Source organism: Felis catus, chromosome A2 (genome assembly GCF_018350175.1).
Source record: "Felis catus isolate Fca126 chromosome A2, F.catus_Fca126_mat1.0, whole genome shotgun sequence".
Lineage (NCBI taxonomy): Eukaryota > Metazoa > Chordata > Mammalia > Carnivora > Felidae > Felis > Felis catus.
This window is the reverse complement of record NC_058369.1, coordinates 44,294,397-44,314,884: the sequence shown is the minus strand read 5'-3', so window position 1 is coordinate 44,314,884 and position 20,488 is coordinate 44,294,397. Positions and strand designations below refer to the sequence as shown.

The 20,488-nt window shown below is 34.9% G+C and overlaps 1 protein-coding gene across 5 annotated transcripts in view; it reads right to left on the bottom strand.

Annotated features, from left to right (window-relative positions):
• Nucleotides 1–20,488, bottom strand: part of CNTN4 (contactin 4) — an 899,609-nt gene that overhangs the window by 651,635 nt on the left and 227,486 nt on the right. For all 5 annotated transcript variants that reach the window (XM_045051879.1, XM_011280163.4, XM_019824595.3 and 2 more), the window contains one exon: nucleotides 14,544–14,599. The gene's annotated coding sequence lies outside the window, so the exon portion shown is untranslated. The remainder of the gene's footprint in view (nucleotides 1–14,543; nucleotides 14,600–20,488) is intronic.

Here is a 20,488-nt window from a genome sequence, read left to right as displayed (position 1 = left end):
TAGTCCATTTCTTTTTAGGCTCCATCATGCTTTGAAGGAAAGGGAGGATTAATCAGGACTAGTTGGTCACTGCTACAATATTCTAGGAAAGTCAATGGCTTAATGATTGAAGTTTTATCTCTCTCTTCCTTAAAGTCTGGTGCCATGTGCCTGCTTTGCTTCCCATTTTTCTGTTACATTTGCCTTGACTAATTTTTTGTTGGATAGGGACACATATAGTTTGTTTGGTTTTTTTTTTAGAAGAGACATATAGTTTTTGATTAAGTTCAATTTATAAGTATCAATTAAATATTGACTGAGAGCTATTCATTTCTAGCTATTTCATGAACAAAAAATTAATGACAAGATATTAAGAGGGATTTATGTCCTCAGTGAATAATAGCTTGAGAAGTGCTTGAAGAAATTACTACTCTCAGAATCCTACTCGGTTTTATTCTTTATTTAGGCATACTTATTATGTCTTTAGTTGATAATAGTACACACCTCTCTACAGCAACTGCTTCTTTTGTTCAAAATTATTAGCATGAGAACAAATTTGCCCTTGCATACTATTGATGCTCCTTTTACTTCACTGCTACCAACCACTTGGTAGAGGTTTTTATTTTCCTGCTATTTTTCTCCCTGTGAAGTACAGATGAGGTTAAGAGGATTATTCAGCAGCTGTGTCCAACCACCTGCTCTCCAAATCCTTGGTTTTCAAGCCCTTAAGAACCACTGCTGGGGATACCTTAGGTTCTGTCATTATCAACAAGATTAATCCTGCACTTCCCTAAGACTTGGCATACACCAACTTTGAAGATAGCTGTAATTATGGCTCTCCTTTAAAAGCTTCATTCTTCCAGCAAGGATCCAGATAGCTTTTATCTTACCTCTAATCTTTTATTTCAAAGGTGGATTAAAAGGTAAAATAACCACGACCATTTCTCTAAGGCACATTCAGTCCTTGACTTTTTAGACAGAGTCTGTCTCACTTCAAAATAGATCATAATGGAAAAACGTAGATTTCTCTAATTCTTCTACACCCTGCCCCTACCAGACATATGTTCACATCCTCCTGTTGCAAGAGATTGCATCATTTGCAGATAAAGTCGACTGTTGTTCCTTTCAATTTCTCTGCACAGATCCCCAAGTTTAAGCTTCTCAAATTTCTCTAGCTTGTTTCTGGTTGTTTGTTTCAATGTACTTGGTGCATTATATTGGACCATCAGCACACCATCTGAAATCTTATTCCACTTTGTATGTGAATGTCTCCACCGGGTAATATTATCCCAGTCCCTTTGTCTGTGAAATCAGAGTAATGCTAACAGTTTGCAGACAGTCTATTGGTCCTTGCAAGCCTGGGTTTTCAATAAACTCTCTGTACAATCTTCAGATGCATGTATCATCTTTACTTTTTCCTTAAAATTTATGTGGCTAAAATGAAACTGACAGCAATTCATTGGCCTTTGGATAATATCTGTCAGCACATCTTTGAATGCAACGCTCAAATTCTGGGAGTCTATAGTTTGGGGACCACTTTTAGGTAGGAGACTCTAAAGACTGTTTTGGGTGAACTGGGTACCTTCACTACATGCACAATTAGAAGGGTGATTCAGTACTATATATTCTAAAGACTTTGTTTTGCAATTTTCACAAGCTACCATATGTCTTAGTTTAAACATGGCCAGATAAAAATGTACCCTATTTTCTTTCTTTTTTGTATGATGATAGAAATAACACAGGCTTACTCTGGAAGGTCTCTCGAAAAAGTAAACTATAGCAATCAACAAATGCTTTATGTTAATGTCACCTCCGGAGACCTTTACAATAGCAAACTAATTTCAACCAATCCATAGATTTAACCTACAGAGTGATGGTCCTTTAAACATACTTATAAAATATCACAAACTAAATGGAGCCAAGACATAATTTTTCAGTAACATGTTAAAAATAAATTAGCTAGAAATAATCAAATAATTAAAATTAGAATACCAGAAATGAAGGAGGGTCTTGCCTAAAAACATGTCTGTTCTAAACTTGTTTAGCTGAAAAGAGAATCCATTTATCTAAGTCATCGAATCTCAACTTTTTGTTTTATACATGGGAAAACTTAAGCCCAACAAAGTTTAATAATTTCTGTAACACCACCCATTTGGTTAATACTGAAGTACAAAACAAAACAGAAGACTGGACATTTCATCTGTTTTTTCTTCCTAATAGTTCATTTAGAGAGATGTGTCACAGAGTCAGAACAGCACTATGGAAAACATAATTTGAATATGTTTTGTTACAGAGCAGAAAGTTGATTCTAGAAACTACCAGTTTTAAAAACATTGTGGAGGGGCGCCTGGGTGGCGCAGTCGGTTAAGCGTCCGACTTCAGCCAGGTCACGATCTCGCGGTCTGGGAGTTCGAGCCCCGCGTCAGGCTCTGGGCTGATGGCTCAGAGCCTGGAGCCTGTTTCCGATTCTGTGTCTCCCTCTCTCTCTGCCCCTCCCCCGTTCATGCTCTGTCTCTCTCTGTCCCAAAAAAAAAAAAATAAATAAACGTTGAAAAAAAAAATTAAAAAAAAAAAAAAAACATTGTGGACTTGGCTAATGCAGACTAATGCCCACCTGTAAACATAGACAAAAAAAAATGAATAAAATATAACCAAAACAATGTATTTTTAAAAACTCTGCTAAGCTTACAGAAATGAAACAGAATCCTGAAGATATCATAAAGGAGCAGAGGAATCAAAGATTAAATAAACAGTAAGTTTCAATTACTGTGGGGGTAGTTCAGAGTCACACTGGTCCTTGCTATTGGTTCAAGAAGTGGTACACCAGGTACTAATGCCACATTAGACAGTGGGCCACAGAGAAATAGAACTGAAAGTTGTAAATAAAATATGGACCCCATAAATTAAGTGCAAACTAAAAAAAAAAAAAAAGGTATGTAAAACGGTCTCAAGAACTAGTAGGAAATCTTACACTCTTCCCTGGGGTCAATGTGCCCTCTACGAGAAACTGTAACCTCAAGTGTTTGTCAAACCTGAGTTTATGATCTAAATGTATAATATTCATGAAACATAGAACATTAACACAAGAAATGGTATAGACTCTTTAAATTCCAGGACCTTGTAAAAGCAAAGCAAAGCCACTTCTTAGAGCATGCTTTTTACAACACAGGGAACAAAGCATTCTCACAGGAAGAAAAATCTAATGTGAGCTCAAAATAGAAAATTACAAATTATATGAGAAAAAAGAAACTATCACCCAAAAGAATATGCTGGCACATTAAAAAGAATATGCAAGAAAAGCACTCAAAATAATACAAACTGATAAACTTCAATAGAAAATAAAATTGGTTAAAATGATTACAGATATAAAGGAAGTGAACCCATAATAAAAATAATAGAATATTATGACTAAAAACAGAACCAGAAAGAAAACCTAAATGGAACTTATAGAAATTTTTTAAATAGTACAGTGAAAATTTTTAAATCACAGTGAACATTTAGGGTTGCAGTAAAGTGCTTTTCACAAATATTCTGGTTCTCCTTTATGTCCAGGCACATGTTAAGATTATATTTTCTGCCCTCTTTGTAGTCACCCACAGCCATGAGAATTCTTTTTTCAAAGAAATGTGAGCAAAAATGATGTGTAGATCCTGGGAAGAAACTCTCAGATCTAGTTCATGATCCTACAGATTTTCTTAAATTGCCTCACTAATCAGGAAAGCATTCCCCAATAGCAAATCCATCAATATGATTCCCTGAGTAATTATAATAAAGAGATATTGCCTGTTAACTTGCATTGGTCATGTAACATGGGGGAGAAATAAATGTTGTTTGAGCCCATGAGACTTGGGGTTGTCTGCAAATGGAGCATAAACTAGCTATCTTCATTGATAGAAAAAGTTAAATGGCAGGGTAGACACTGATGAAGAAGGAATTTAAAACTTGGAGGAGGAATCTCAAGAATTTTCCCAGAATGCAAAAGGGAGATGTACAGAAATAAATATGAAAGGAGTTACGGATGGGATAAACAGTGCAAAATATGTGTGATTAGATATTTAGAAAAGGGTAAAAGACAAAAAAATTATAAGTCCACATTCCAGTAAATAGACCAAAAAGAAGAAATGTGTCTTCAGATTGGAAAGTATAGTATTACTTAAGAAAAATTAAAAATAAATGAATAGTGAAACTGCAAAACTCCAAACACAAAGAGAAAGTCTTAAAAGCACACACAGAAAAACAGATCACATAGAAAAGAACATCAATTTGACTAACAGAAAACGTAATTATCTACAGTAATAAAAAGTTGAAACAATGGAACGATACCTTCAAAGCACTGAGAAGAAAAATTGTCAACTAGCAGTTGCAAACTTTGTATATTATTCAGTAATAATGGTAAAGAATAATATTTCATGGTAAAATTACAAAATTTACCACTAAGAAAACCTGATAAAGAACTATTTAATGGATATCTTAAAAGGAACTTGAACTCAAAGGAAGGGGGATGCTGGTAGCAATGTGCAACAATAAATTGGTACAATATATAGGAAAATATGTGTAAGTTAATTTTTGACCATATTGAACATAACTACTAATTCAAAGAAAATGAAATATAATTGAATACTACATTTATCTATACAACAATAACTTACAACTTTGGGTGGTATGATTACAGTTAAACAATTTTGGTTTTATTTAAGAATGATTTTAAGTTCAGCATTGCTAAATTCAAAATTTAGGGAACTTATTAGAAATAGACATAGAGTGAAAAATGCAAAAAAAGAGGAAAGAAGAGTGGAATAACAAAAAACAGTCCTTAAGAACATAGGAAAGAAGAAATATGCAGAAACAACCAAAAAAGTAACATAAAATTAGATATTAAAAATGTTAAAATATTTCAACATTAAAAAATATATAAAAAATTCAAGGGGCGCCTGGGTGGCGCAGTCGGTTAAGCGTCCGACTTCAGCCAGGTCATGATCTCGCGGTCCGTGAGTTCGAGCCCCGCGTCGGGCTCTGGGCTGATGGCTCAGAGCCTGGAGCCTGTTTCCGATGCTGTGTCTCCCTCTCTCTCTGCCCCTCCCCCGTTCATGCTCTGTCTCTCTCTGTCCCAAAAAAAAAAAAAAAAAAAAAATTCAAATCCCTTGATAAAAGCAGGAAAAAAATCAAATGGTAAAATATACCTGAATGCTATTAACTGGAGACTCACCTAAAATGACACATAAGGAACAAAGTAGAAGTATCATTTCCCGGCAAATGATAATTTATATATAGGAGTATAGTCATGTTAAAATCATATAAAATAAATATTATGTCCAAAACCACAATTGAGAACAAAAAGAGAAAATTCCATAATGATCAAAAAGTCAATTCACCAAGAAACAAAGAAACAGAGAAAAGGGGAAGGGAAAAGGAAAGAAATGATATCCATTCATCAAATTAGTCTCTCCAGGTCACACAAAATGTTAGTAGTGATGCAGAACTATAATCCATGCATCCTTTTTTCCCCACTTTATTTATCCCCCCCCCACACACACATTATAGTGCGCATACAATGTTACATTAGTTTCACGAGTACAAAATAGTGATGTGACAAGCCTAAACATTATGCTATGTTCACGACTTGTACAGTTAGTATCTCACCACACAACACAATTACAATACCACTGACTGTATTCCCTTTGCTGCAGCATTTATCCCAAGACTTATCATTCTGTAACTAGAAGCCTGTACCTACCCATACTCTTCACCTATTTTGTTTCATCCCCCTCCGGTGCCCTCCCCTCTGGCAACCATCAGTTTCTTCTCTGTATTTGTTGCTTTGATTCTGCTTTTTGTTTATTCGTTTGTTTTGTTTTACAAATAAGAGAAATTATATGGTATGTGTCTTTCTCTGACTTATTTATTAGCTTACCCTCTATGTCCATCCATGATGTTGCAAATGGTAAGATATCCTTCTTTTTTATGGCAGAGAGAGAGAGAGAGTTGTGCGTGTGTATACACATCTTCTTTTCTATTCATGTATTGATGGTTACTTGGGTGGCTTCCACATCTTTGCTATTATAAATAATGGTGCAATGAACATAGGGGTGCATATATCTTTTCAAATTAGTGCTTTTGTTTTCTTTGAGTAAACACTCAGCAATGAAATTACTGGATCATAGGGTATTTCTACTTTTAATTTTTTGAGAAAACTCTGTGATATTTTTCACAGTGACTGTACCAATTTACATTCTTAGCAACAGTGCATGAAGGTTCCTTTTTCTATACATCCTCACCAATGCTTGTTATTTCTTGTCTTTTTGATTCTAACCATTCTGATAGGGGCCAGGGGATACCTTGTGGTCTTGATTTGCATTTGCCTGAGGATTAGCGATGCAAAGCACATTTTCATATACCTGCTGGCCATCTACATGCCTTCTTTGGAAAAAAGGTCTATTTGGGTCCTCTGCCCATGTTTTAATTGGTTTATTTGTTGTCTTGGTGTTGAGTTGTATGAATTCTTTATATATTTTGGATACCAACCCCTTATCAGATATATCATTTGCATATATCTCTTCCCATTAGGTATGTTGTCTTTTTGTTTTGTTGATGGTTTCACTGTATGAAAGTTTTTATTTCATTTATTCCCAATAGGTTATTTTTGGTTTTGCTTCCCTTGCCTGAGTACACATATTGAGAACAATGTTGCTAAATCCAGTGTCAAAGAAATTACTACCTGTGTTTTCTTCTAGGAGTTTTATGGTTTCAGGTCTCACATTTAGGTCTTTAATTCATTACAAGTTTATTATTGTATATGGTGTAAGAAAGTGGTCCAGCTTCATTCTTTTGCATGCAGCGTTCCAGTTTCCCCAGCACCATTTGTTGAAGACGCAGTCTTTCCCGTTGGATGTTCTTCCCTGCTTTGTCGAAGATTAATCGACCGTATATAAATGTGGGTTTATTTCCAGGTTTTCTATTACGTTCCACTGATCTATGTGTGTATTTCTGTGTCAGTACTATACTGTTTGATTACTACAGATTTGTAATAGAAGTTGAAGTCCAGAATTGTGATGCCTCCAGCTTTGTTTTTCTTTTTCAGTATTGCTTTGGCCATTTGGTGTCTTTTGTGGTTCCATACAAATTTTAGGATTGTTTGTCTAGCTCTGTGAAAAATGCTGTTGGTATTTTTATAGGAATTGCATTAAATCTGTAGATTGTTATGGATAGTGTGGGCATTTAATAATATCAATTCTTCTAACCAGGAGCATGGATTATCTTTCCATTTGTGACATCATCTTCAATTTATTTCATCAATGTCTTTTCTTTCATTCAATAACTTGTTTATCATTGCATTCTCTTCATTTTGTTCATAGCACCTAATACAATCAGTATTTTGTTTATTACTTGCCATCCCTATGATACAGCAAACTCAAAGTCAAGGGTACATATATATTTTATTTGCCACCATATCATTAGACCTTAATATAGATTCTGACATATAGTCTGATCCCTATCTACTTACTGAAAGAACAAATGACCCCAAAGTTTCCTGTTGTTCCAACCCATTCACCATAGCATAATCCTTTTCATTATCCATAAAGAAAAGGATACGATAGCAACTGGGTCAAATGACACAATTCATAAAGCCTTTTTCATAATTAAGATGAAAAGTTTCTGCTTAATGTTACAATTTATAAGATACTACATGAATAACTCAATCATCTTCTATATTCCCAGACTATGAATTTAATTTGCAAAGACAAAACCAAAGTTAAAAAAGAACAAACACTATGGTCTAAAGGAAAAAAAATCATAAATAATAAAAAGGACAAAAAATTGAATTGTACATTTTCAGGCAGTAGTGTGTTTTCTTGGTAGCAATTTAAATTGAATTCAGAACCACAGACACAGAAACATTTTAATGTAAGGCCACAGGGATGTGTTCTTTTTGTTCTAACATTACCCTCATGGTATGTTAATACTCTTCTCTCCGCACAGGTAATGTTACCTCTGCTAGGAAAGGCTCTGTCAACTCTCAAGAGAAAAATAGGAAGGATAAAAATCATGTTTCTCTGTAAAAAATTTCCCTGCTATATCAAAAGTCCCTCAGGGGCTGATTAAATTCATTAAGTGCTAGCAGAAATTCTAACCATTCTTTTCTTTCTGGCCAAGACGCTAACACAGGAAAAAGAACCAACCTTGAGACAGCTGGGCTGCCAATAACCTAATGTAATATAGCCTCATATTTACAACCAAGTAACACTCATTTAAAAAGTATAAATTATAGAGGGCCTGTTTCATAACTGACACTATGATCAGTACTTGACATTTGTTCTTCCTCACTCTTGCAATCACCCAACAAAATGACTATTAGTACCCTTACTTTATAGTTTGACGAATCTGAGGCTTACAGAGATAAAAATTGAAAACTTTTAAATGCTTACCCAACTGTCTGACTCCATCACTGATAACTTTGATATTAAACCATGAATCCTTAGAATTAGAAACCCGACTTGGTCTTTGGCCTTGGAAGACACATCAGGACTTTAGGGAAGATGGTATGTATTGACATGAATGACAACCTAAGAAGTCGGCTTATTTCGCTACATGCCTTAGTCACCACACCTGAAGGAGAAATTGTGTCATCTTAAAACATGTATTTCATAATCTATTTCTATAGTGAGATATAATTCACATATAAAATTCACCATTCACTGTATAATTCAGTGGTTTTTAGCATACTCACAAGGTTGTGCAACTATCACCACTATCTAATTTATCACCCAAAAAAAGAAACCCTGTGCTCATTAGCAGTATGTTCATATTCTCCTCTCCCCTTAGTTCTTGGAAACCACTATTATAATTTCTATCTCTATAATTTTGCCTATTCTGGACATTTCAGATAAATAACATCATACATGTGGACTTTTGTGTTTGTCTTCTTAAACTATTTTCACAGTTCATCCCTGTTGTAGCATGTATCAGTACTTAATTTTCCTAACTTATTTTTAATTGATTAATATCTAACAAAAGATGAAAATCACTTGTACCAATCCAGAGAATACAAACTAACTAGTTTCCCTCTGCGTGTACATTAGACTAACTGTTGTGGTATTAACAAAGGAAATTTACATGTTGTAAGACCTTGAAGGATATTACAGTCTCCATTTTGCCAATGGGAAAAATGAGTCTCAGAGAAGTCAGTTTACCTGGCTCCAATATTATAGCAGGGACTTAAAGCATAAAGACTCTGAACATAAAGCCAAAATTATTTTCACTTACTTGATAGATATATGACAGGAACAACTAAATGGCCCATTCAGCCACTGAACCTATGATCTTTGGTTCACCAGAGACAGACTCTCGGAGGCTAACCTTCCACATTCCATCAATCCAGAAGTCTTTGTGTAGCTGAGGATACTGAACTCAAGGGCCTGTCAGGGCCAAATAGGTAGCAAATGAAGTGGCATGATAAAAGGGAGAAGGCAGGGAGAGGCAGCTGCCTTGCAGAAAAGCCCTCCTGCCATCTAGGAATGTAAGCCTGGGATAGAAAGATATTCTGATTTCTCCTTAGAAAATCTGGAAATCATCATTTTATCTGAAACTGAATTTTCAAGTGCTGGCAACAATTTAAACACTGTTTTTGCAATTAAAAAGAAACAAAAAAGAACAAATGTGTGAACCAAAATAAGTCTGTTTTGAGGCTGTTCGAACCCATAAGCTACCACTTTTACAACTTGGGGTGGAAGACAAAAGGCTAGGGAACCTGGAGGTGGTGGCAAGGCCTTCCTTAAGGACAACCAAAAGGGCATCATTACAATTTGAGAGAACCTGACCTCCTCCTGCCTTCCAGTCTCAATTATGAAAATGTCCACCAACTTTTTTTGGTTTACTGAAGTAAAACTGAGATACAACATTGTATTATTTTCTACTGTACTATATAATGATTCAACATTTATATACACTGCAAAATGTTCACCACATTAAGTCTATTTACCATCTGTCATCATACAAAGTTACAGTATTTTGTTTATGAAGAGAACTTTTAAGATTTACTTTCTTAGTTACTCAGATTTGCAATTCAGTAATTCAGTATCATTGACAACAGTCACCATTCTGTTATATCCCCATGACTTACTTATTTTATAACTGGAAGCTTGTACTTCTTGATCCATTTTGACCCATTTTGCCTTCGCAGAAGCCCCCTGCCTTGTGGTAATCACCAATCTATTCTCTGTATCCACAGGTTTGGTTTGGGTTTGTTTGTTCATTTGTTTTGTTTTTTGGATTCCAGCTATAAGTTAAATTATGCAGTCAGTATTTGTCTTTCTCTTTCTGACCTTATTTCACTTAGCATCGTACATTCTAGGTCTATTCATGATGCCACAAATGATAAGATTTCATTCTTTTTTATAGCCGAGGAGAATTACAATTTGTGTGTGTGTGTGTGTGTGTGTGTGTGTGTGTGTGTGTGTGTGTGTGTGTGTAACATATATACGTACACATACACACCACATCTTCTTTATCCATTCATCCATCTATGGCTGTTTAGGTTCTTTGCCTATCTTGACTACTGAAAATAATGCTGCAATCAATATAGGGATGCATGTATCTGTTCAAACTACTGTCTTTATTTGGGGGGGGGAGATAAATATCCAGAAGTGAAATTGCTGGATCTTATGGTATTTTTTTTTTAATTTTGTGAGAAACCTCCATACTGGTTTTCACAGTGGCTGCACAATTCTACACTCCCACCAACAGTGCATGAGGGTTCCCTTTTTCCACATCCTTGTCAATGTTTTTTTTTTATTTTTTGTCTTTTTCTTTTAACTTAAATTTTAGTTAACATTACTTTTTGTCTTTTTGATTTTAACCCTTCTGACAGGTGGGAAACGATATCTCATTGTGGTTTTGACTTGCATTTCCCCAATGATAGGTGATGTTGAACACCTTTCCACGTGCCTGTTGGCCATGTGTATGTCCTCTTTGGAAAAATGTCTATTCCGATCGTCTGCTCTCATTTTAACTGGGTTTTTATTTTTATTATTATGTAAGATCTTTACATGTTTTAGACATTAACCCTTGTCAGATGTATGACTTGCAAATGGAAGTTACCTTTTAATTGTGTTGGTTGTTTCTTTCACTGTGCTGAAGGTTTTTAGTTTGATGTAGTCCCAATAATTTATGTTTGCTTTTGTAACCATTGCTTTTAGAGTCAGATCCAAAAGAATGTCACTTAGAGCAATCTCAAAGAGCTTACTACCTGTGTTATATTCTGGGAGTTCTATGGTTTCTGATCTTACATCCAAGTCTTTAAATCATTTTGAGTTAATTTTTTATTTGATGTAAGATACTGACTTAGTTTCATTATTTTGTATGTGGCTGCTTAGTAAATAGTTCCCAACACTATTTATTAAAGACACTGTCCTTTCTCCATTGTTTATTTTTTACTGCTTTGCCATAAAATGACCATATATGCATGGAGGTTTATTTCTGGGCCCTCTATTCTGTTCCAGTGATCCAATGGTCTGTTTTTATGCCAATACTCAAGTGTTTGATTACTATACCTTTGTAGTACTGTCTGAAATCAAGGAGTGTGATGCCTCCAGCTTTGTTCTTTTTTCTCAGGATCACTTTGCCTATATAGGATCTTCCATGGTTTCATACACATTTTAGTTCTTTTGTTCTATTTCTGAGAAAAATGCCATTGGAAATTTGATAAGAACTGCACTGAATTTGTGGATTGCTCTCAGTAGTATAGACTTTTTAATGATCAATTCTTTCTTGCTTTCAAGTGTATCTGTCTTTCACATCTTTGGTTAAATTTGTTCTTAAGTATTGTATTCTTTTTGATGCAAATGTTAATGGGGCTGTGTTCTTAAATTCCCCTCAATAGTTGTTAGGGAATAAAAATACAACAGATTTTTGTATATTGATTTTGTACCTTGCACCTTTACTCAATTTATTAGTTCTCACAGTTTTTTGGTGGAATCTTTATGGTTTTCTACATATAAAATCATGTCATCTGTAAAGAGTGATAATTTTATGTCTTCCTTTCCAATATGGATGCCTTTCATTTATTTTTCTTGTCTAATTTCTGGCTAGGACTTCTAATACTATGCTCAAGTTCAGTAGAAAGAGTTGGCATCCTTATCTTATTTCTAATCTTTAGGGTAAAACTCTCAGCTTTCTGCCACTGAGTATGATGTCAACATCATAAACTTCCTTTTTCTTTTTTCTTTTTTTTTTAATAGGCTTCACTCCCAGTGCAGAGCCCAATGTGGGACTTGAACTCACGACCCTGAGATCAAGACCTGAGCTGAGAGCTAGACACTGAATTGACTGGGCCAACCAGGTACCTCTAACTCTTTAAAGACAGAGGAACGAGAACACAAAAGATGTCATTAAATATCCCATTCTTCCCAAGGATTATTACTGAAGACTGAGTACCATGATGTAGAAAAGAGATATCATTACTGGCTTAGTAGAATCCATGATGGAAAAGTAAGCTAATCAAACAAGCAATTACAGTACAGTGTGATTTTCATTCTGTCCACAGTGATATAGGCATTGGAAAGAAGCCAAAGACTAACCTAGAGAAGGAAAACCATAGAAAATTTCCTCAAATTTTAAGTTTTCAGTTAGCAACAAAAAGAGTTGATGAAAGATGGGAGAAGGGGGCAGGGTGGGGAGAACATGATATTTCTAAAAGAAGGAATATAATGAGTAAAAACAGGAGAAAATGGCATATTTAAACTTTTTTTTTATAATTCAAGTTAGTGGAACGTATTTAGGAAGCTGTGGGGTAGGGGAGAAATAAAGGTTGAGAGGTAAGCAATGGTCAAATAATATGGAACCTTCTAAAGCCATGTCGAATAGTTGGGAGTTGATCAAAGAAAAACAAGGAACAATGGAAGATTTATAGCTGTTTGTGATAATCTGATTAGATTTAGGGAATGCTTTAGGAAGATCACTCCTACTACCTTGTCTGGGATGGACTGTAAGTAAACAAGTCTAAGGAAATAAAAACAGAAACTAATACTAAGTTTAAGAACTTTCAGAATACTGTGGAATAAGAAAAAGCCATAACAATGAGAAAAAGAACTGGCTCTTCCTGGAGGACTAGAGACTATTCACAGCAGAGGCTTCCCCTAATTTACCTATACACAGACCTCATACACACTAACACACCCATTCAAGACTGGGGGAGTTTGTTACATATCAGAAGACCCAAACACCTAACCAAAAGATTCATCAGAGGTAATAAATAGTTACTGTTTTTAGCAACTGAATCTGGGAATAGTTTATTACAGAGCAATACTTAACTCGTCAAAATACTTTACTCAATCTTGGCTTACGAAAAATATCTAAGAAAACAAGTAAAATTAATTTTTTCCTATTTTTTTATTATTGAGTGTATTAAAAATAATCTTCCCCTAAGAGTCAAAATCATGCGCTAATATTTACCTAATGTCATCAACTCCTGTACTGATTAAGTAAGATTATAATTTTTATCTTGCTTGGAAAATAAGTTGTCCATCAAGAAGAAATAGATATTATACCTTTTAACATAATATATCCCCTATATTAGGGAATAAAAAAGAAATGTTGAAATCACAACCCTTAGGTCCGTGAATGTGACCTTATTTGGAAAAAGGTTCTTGCAGATATAATCAAGTTGAGATAAGGTCATATTGGATTAGTGTGGGCCCTCAATCCAATGACAGGTGTCCTTATTACAAATACAAACTTAGACACAAGCACACAGGGGAGAAGTCTATGTGAAGACAAAGAGGGAATTGAGTAAAGTCATTACACATCAAAGAACACGAAAAACTGTGAGCAGCTACCAAAAACTAGAGGAATCAAGGACAAATTCCTCCTTTAGAGCCTTCAGAGAGTAAGACCCTACCTACCTTTCGATTTCACACTTCTAAACTACAGTACTGTGAAAAAAAATCAACTTCTGTTGTCTTAAGCCACTCAGCTCATGGTACTGTATTACAGCAGTGTTAGGAAGTAAAAACAGAGACTTTTTGGATCTGATTATTTTATGAAGGAAAAAATGCATTTATCATAGACCATGAGTTATACTGCTTGTGTTTTAGCCCTAAAGGCTTCAATTTTAAGACCTGAATATCTATAGAACCTAGAAACTAAGTATTTGTGTTTATTTGACTGATAAAATGTCCATTCCTTTAAAACCATTTGGCAAAAATGCAACAACCTTTACTTTATTCCCAACAGTCTTCCCATGATTCAGAAGTTTCCCAAATTCAGAAGTTTTTGAATTATTCAAAACTTCCCAAATTCAGAACTTTTTGGATTATCAAATTAATGTGAACCACAGGAAAGCTACCGCAAGTATCTTCTCCAGAAAGACTTGGGAAAGGTCTCAATTTCCTATTGTCAATCTTAATTTACCTGATGTAAATATCTTCATTAACTTCAACCTTCAGAAAAACATTAAAAATGATCTTATGGTATCACTCTGCAAGGAAAGGCTATCAATGTTTCCATAAAAACTAAGGATGTTAATCAAAGGTAAGGTGAAATAAGGAAATCTCCCTTTGTGGGAAGCTTACCTTTTAGGGAAGTTCTTGGGACCACATAATGTGGAGGTATTGTAGGTCAAAGATTCCTGGAATAAAAATAAAAAATATGCAAATAAGTACACTTTTCAAGTATAAATAAGCTTATGTGCAGCTGATACTTAACTACTGCCATTCTAAAATTAAATTAGGAGGAAATGAAAAATAAATATGGTTGGCATAAATGTGCACCTTGATAAAACTGCCCACATTAGGAGCCAGGATACCAGGTTCCTTTCTCTGCTTTGTCTCCCACTAGCTATGTGTCTTGTGAAAAGTCAGTTCAGCACTCTATCCTTTCTTTGTTAGTATAATGGCTCTAGGAGCCTGTGAGATTTTGTGGTGTTCAGATTCAATAAAAAAGACTACTTCTAAAGAAAGTATATTACAAAAGCTTATAAAATAATGAAAAGGTAAACAATGAACTAGGAAATATCTGGTGGTTTTTGATAGTCATATGAATGACGGTAACAGTAACAAAAACAAAACATTCTTTCCATAAATATGGTATTATACCTTCTCTTAAAGCCACCAAGTTAAACTTTAATTGCGAAATAATTCTGTGCCTGAGAGTATTTTCCCCTGAAGCAATACTGGGTCCATCTAAGGAAAATACAGATATACAATATTACTGAGAATAAATGTATATACTTATATCTTCATGTTTATGTAACATGTGCATCCTCTAACCAACTTTCTATGGTAAATAATTTTACTTCTGAGCAAAATAACTGTCTTATTTCTTTTATAATTAAAAATATCATTTTCTGTAGATATATAGAGATTGGCCACTCAGAAATATCATTACACAAGTCTAACCTAATTTACATACAAATGTAGCATAATTGATTAGGATAGAAATATTATATTTTCCTGATTAGCCATAAATACAATAACACTTCCTAATATTAAGTACCTAACTACCTTTACTTTCAAGTTAATATCAATAATGTCTAGAAGGTAAGGACCAAACGTGTCTTTTTTATATTGTTAATATATCCAGAAATTTAATTTATCTTTTTTAATGTCCTTTAGTACATATTTGCTCAAAATAAATAAAGTGCCACAAATGATTATGACAAACGAAAGGAAGTATTTCCTATTCAAAAGACAAAAATCCTATACTCAAGTTAATAATGAATCATAAATAAATCACCATTTGTTTTATTTTACTATGGTCAATCACCAACTGCATGTATGTGAATTGACTACCAAAGTTCAATGTGTACCTAAAAGCCTCACTTTTTCTTATATTAAGAGTAACCACTGATTAGAAGGTAAAGTTTTATTTATAGCTATTGGCATCATTTGCAACTCTAACACATCATTAACAACAGTTGAAATGATAATAATCCTGAAAAAAACAAAAAACACAACTTTGGTCAAGGTTTCATTCTTTCCTTTCAAATCTTACCAAAACTTGACACACACACACACACACACACACACACATTCTTCACAGAATGAAAGTAATATTATATTTGTCCAAATGAAGGATATAGATTTGAAATGAAAAACTGGGTTCTAACTTTATTCATGAAACAATAATCAAGTTCCTAATATTTAAAAGCCCAAGGTCCAGGACAGCTGCCTGAGATGGGATGCTGGTTCAATTATTTACTAGTCATGTGATCTTGACCAATTCATTAACTGAAATAAGCCTCAATTTCACCTGTAAAGTGGGGACAATAGCATTACTCAGCCACAAAGAACAACTGAAAATTAAATAACATAATGCAATTTAGGTATTCAGGCTTCTACCTAGCATATGGCACACCAGTAGTAATATTATAGTAACAGTGGTAAAAGATTCTCATATATTATAAATGGTTGCATGAAGGACAATACACACAAAAAGGAAAGTCAGCACCTAAAAAACTACATACTACCAAATATTTTCTCAATGTCTAAAATATTTAGCATTAAATTCACCCCTCTGATTTTTGGATTTACTCCCAGAGGAAACACTGGCCAAAAATAAATTACCTGTTAGATGGCCTAACACAAATACATTTATCAGACTTGTTAGCTATTATGGAGCAAAGAACAATGCCCAAAGGAATGGAAGGCAGGATGGAAGGGCTGGAAACATAAGGAGGAATATGTGGGACTGATCCCAAGAAAGTCTCTGAATCAACATTTGCACCTTAAAGAACTTGCCCCATCCAAAGGTCCTGGAAAGGACTGCCCTATGTACTGTGTAATTAAAACTAATTGGCTGTAGCAATTGAACAGGGAGGAATGCTTGACCCACATTAAGCCTAATAGGATTCTCTCTTAGAGATTGTAAACTGTACCAATGAGAGATAAAGGCAAGTAAAGGTGAAATTATTGTAAAAGAAACTAGTCTGTTGAGAGAATCAGAGAATCAAACAGTCATTCAGAAAAAACTAGGGTTGGCATAATATACACCCTTAATTCTGATCCCCATGAGAAACAAGGGATTAAATAAAAGGGGTGACAAGTAACCGCATCTCCTGGCTTTTCAAATCCCTATGAGGTCAGGTTTTACCTAGTTTTCTCTTCTTATGTAGATCACAATCATTTTACCTGGCATATGGTTTCAACAACCCTTCTTTTCACTTGAACTAGTATAGATTTCTGTAACTTGCAACTAAATGGTTGCTGGTTAAGGAATGAGCCCATTGAAGGCAACCTTTCTGGGCGTAACATATAAGTTCAGCTATGTGCCTAAAGAAACTGGGGAAGTCATGTAGATGAGTAATAAAAAGATAAAGCATGAGCCCCATGTTGGGCTTTGTGCTGTCAGCAGATTCTCCCTCCCTCTCTCTCTCTTTCTCTCTCTGCCCCTCTCCACTCACACTCTGTCTCCCTCAAAATAAATATTTTAGGGGCACCTGGGTGGCGCAGTCGGTTAAGCGTCCGACTTCAGCCAGGTCACGATCTCGCGGTCCGTGAGTTCGAGCCCCGCGTCGGGCTCTGGGCTGATGGCTCAGAGCCTGGAGCCTGCTTCCGATTCTGTGTCTCCCTCTCTCTCTGCCCCTCCCCCGTTCATGCTCTGTCTCTCTCTGTCCCAAAAATAAATAAACGTTGAAAAAAAATTAAAAAAAATAAATATTTTAAAAAAACATACAACAGAAATCACCCCACAACACTATTTGAAAGAAAATCTATATACACAAATTTTCGTGACTCATAAATATGATTCATACTCAGCTGTTTCTTTACTCTTACAGACCAAGAGATTTTATATTTACATTTATTCATTTATTCCAAAATAGTTATGGGAAAAGAAACAGAACAATATTCCTAACTTCATGGTATTTGCTGACAAATCAAGCTCCTACTCTACATAGCCACCAACATCCAAACAAACAAACATCATCGAAATAAATGTAAAATTGTAATAGACTATTCTCTATATTTGAGACTGTCTGCATTGTGTTGTTGTTGTTGCTCTTGTTTGACTTTAGATTCACAAAAAAATGAAATCATATGTTATTTGTCTCTCTTTGTCTGATATATTTCACTTGATTTCATACTTTAGGGCTGAGTAATATTCCACAGCCGCATCTTATCCAATCAACTATTGGATGGGCACTTAGGTTGCTTCAACATCTTGGCTATTATAAATAATGCTGCAATAAACACAGGGGTGCATATGTCTTTTCAAATCAGTGTTTTCATTTTCCTAAGGGAAATACTCAGAAGTGGAAATACTGGATCATATGGTACTTCTCTATTTTTCTGAGGAAACTCCACAATGTTTTCCATTGTGGCTGTGTCAATTTACATTCCCACCAACAGGGCACAAATGTCTCCTGTTCTCTACCTATTCACCAACATCTGTTAGTTCTTGCCTTTTTTGTTACTAGCCATCCTATTAGAGGTAATGTTGAGGTTTTGCTGGTTCAGAGTAGAGAGTTAGTTGAAATAGGTTAAGAGGACTAAAAGGTACAGACTTCCAATTACAAAATAAGTACGTCATGGAGATGAAAAAAAGGGGAATATAGTCAATGATATTGTAAAAGGTTTTTGGTAATGACAGATGGGAACTACACTCATGTTGAGCATTTTGCAATGTATACACTTGTCAAATCATTATGTTCTACACCTAAAACTAATATATATAAACTATACTTCAATTTTTAAAAAGTCACAGCATATTACTTTGGAAATAATCCTCTTTACAAAACCACAGCATTTCAGGAATGTAATGAATCTCATCATCCTGTTATATAAAGCATGTTTCTAGTTCGACATTAATCACAGTATGTTTACCACCCACCCCACACCCAGACACCTATCTTTTATCTTTTATTGTAGGAAAATATGCATCTGTTTTATCTTGTCTTATTCTTCAATTTGAAGTTGCATAGTACAACCTAGTCCAAAACAAGTGTTCCTTAAATATGTGCTGAATGAATGCATGGATCCAAATTAAAAACTAAGTAAAGGATATGCAACTTAAAAATTAATTCCATTTCCAGTGTGTGTTTTCTTGACTGCTCTTAAAAGCAAACTTCTAATGATGCCTAGATAGGTTGAGGAGTTCTTGATTTTATAATTAGGAATTACTTATTCTTCATTGGAAAAAATGTTGAACAGTCATATTCTTTTATCAGGGGGGGAATGTGATTTAGTTAAAAGTTTCCACCTCAAATGTGCCAGCATGCTCAGAGATGAATGAAGTAGATAGTTACACAATGCCATTCCTTGAAAAGGTGTAAAGATACACCTTTATTCTTGGCTTCTTTGGTGCTGTTGTATTGGTGCCTGGCATTATTCTTAGCTACTTTGGGGCTGTTGTACACAGGGAAAGACACCATACATCCATTATAGGCAATGGGATAATAGCCTCTGCTGGATAAGAACCAGAGGAAAGGCTTTCATTTCATTCACTTTCTTCAAGTTCAGCTTCCTTATTTATAAAATGAGCCTAATAATTATGTATGTACCTTTCAGTATTTTCATGAAGGCAGAATGAGATAATCCATGCAAAGCACAGTGCCCAGTTTATGATATGCACAAAATATTTAATTATTTTTAAACATCATTGAATATTTATTAAATTTTCCAATGTTAAGTCCATACCATTTACCTGCTATTGTAACAGTCTTAAACTATGGTTAAAGTTTACTTGTGGATTTTATTATACACCCCAAAAAGTCACATGTGCGGATAGGAAATTAATGCATGAATAAATGGATGAATTTCTCTCTGTTCAAAATGGGTCTAGGAGTTTGGAACAAATCAGCTGGTGTCATCAGCAACACATTGATTTTATTACGATACAAAGAAACCAGAAATCCCCAAATGACTGCAGAGCTTCTTGGCTAAATGTACCTAGAAAGACGCAGCAGCTGGGATGGCCTAGGTCAAAACAGATGACTTTACTCTAGAGAACAAAAAGTCTTGATCTAGACCCTTCCCAAATACTTCAGAGGTAAAAACTGTGTTGGGTATTTATTTAAGACAAACAATCCTTCCCAAGTGACAGTTGATAGCACGAAAATAGTCGTAATTAAAATGTTCAAAAAACTAGTTGAGGCATCCCGAATTCTTTCAGTTCTCACAGACGTTGGTTGCAAGATGGGGGCGGGGGAGGGGGAGAAGATAGTGGTCTGATCACTTTAGCGATCTTTTTTCCCTTTCGTTAGTGTCAGGCAGGTGTCTACCTAATAATAAACATATACAAGACCACTGTCAGCCACAAGGGTCCTTTAACTGTGATCATCCTTCTTATCATGGCTTTAAGTAATCAGTAGGTAACACATGGATTCTGAAATGAGATCTGAACAGGCTTTGCTGCTTATCTTCTACATAAATTCAAGCACATTATTTAACCCCTTAAAGTTTCAGTTTCCCCACCTAAAATACAAGAAGAATATCACCTACCTTGCAAGATTCTAGTTAAGATAAAATGAGAGAAAGCATGACAATTATCTGATCTCTAACAGGTATTCATAAGTGAAACC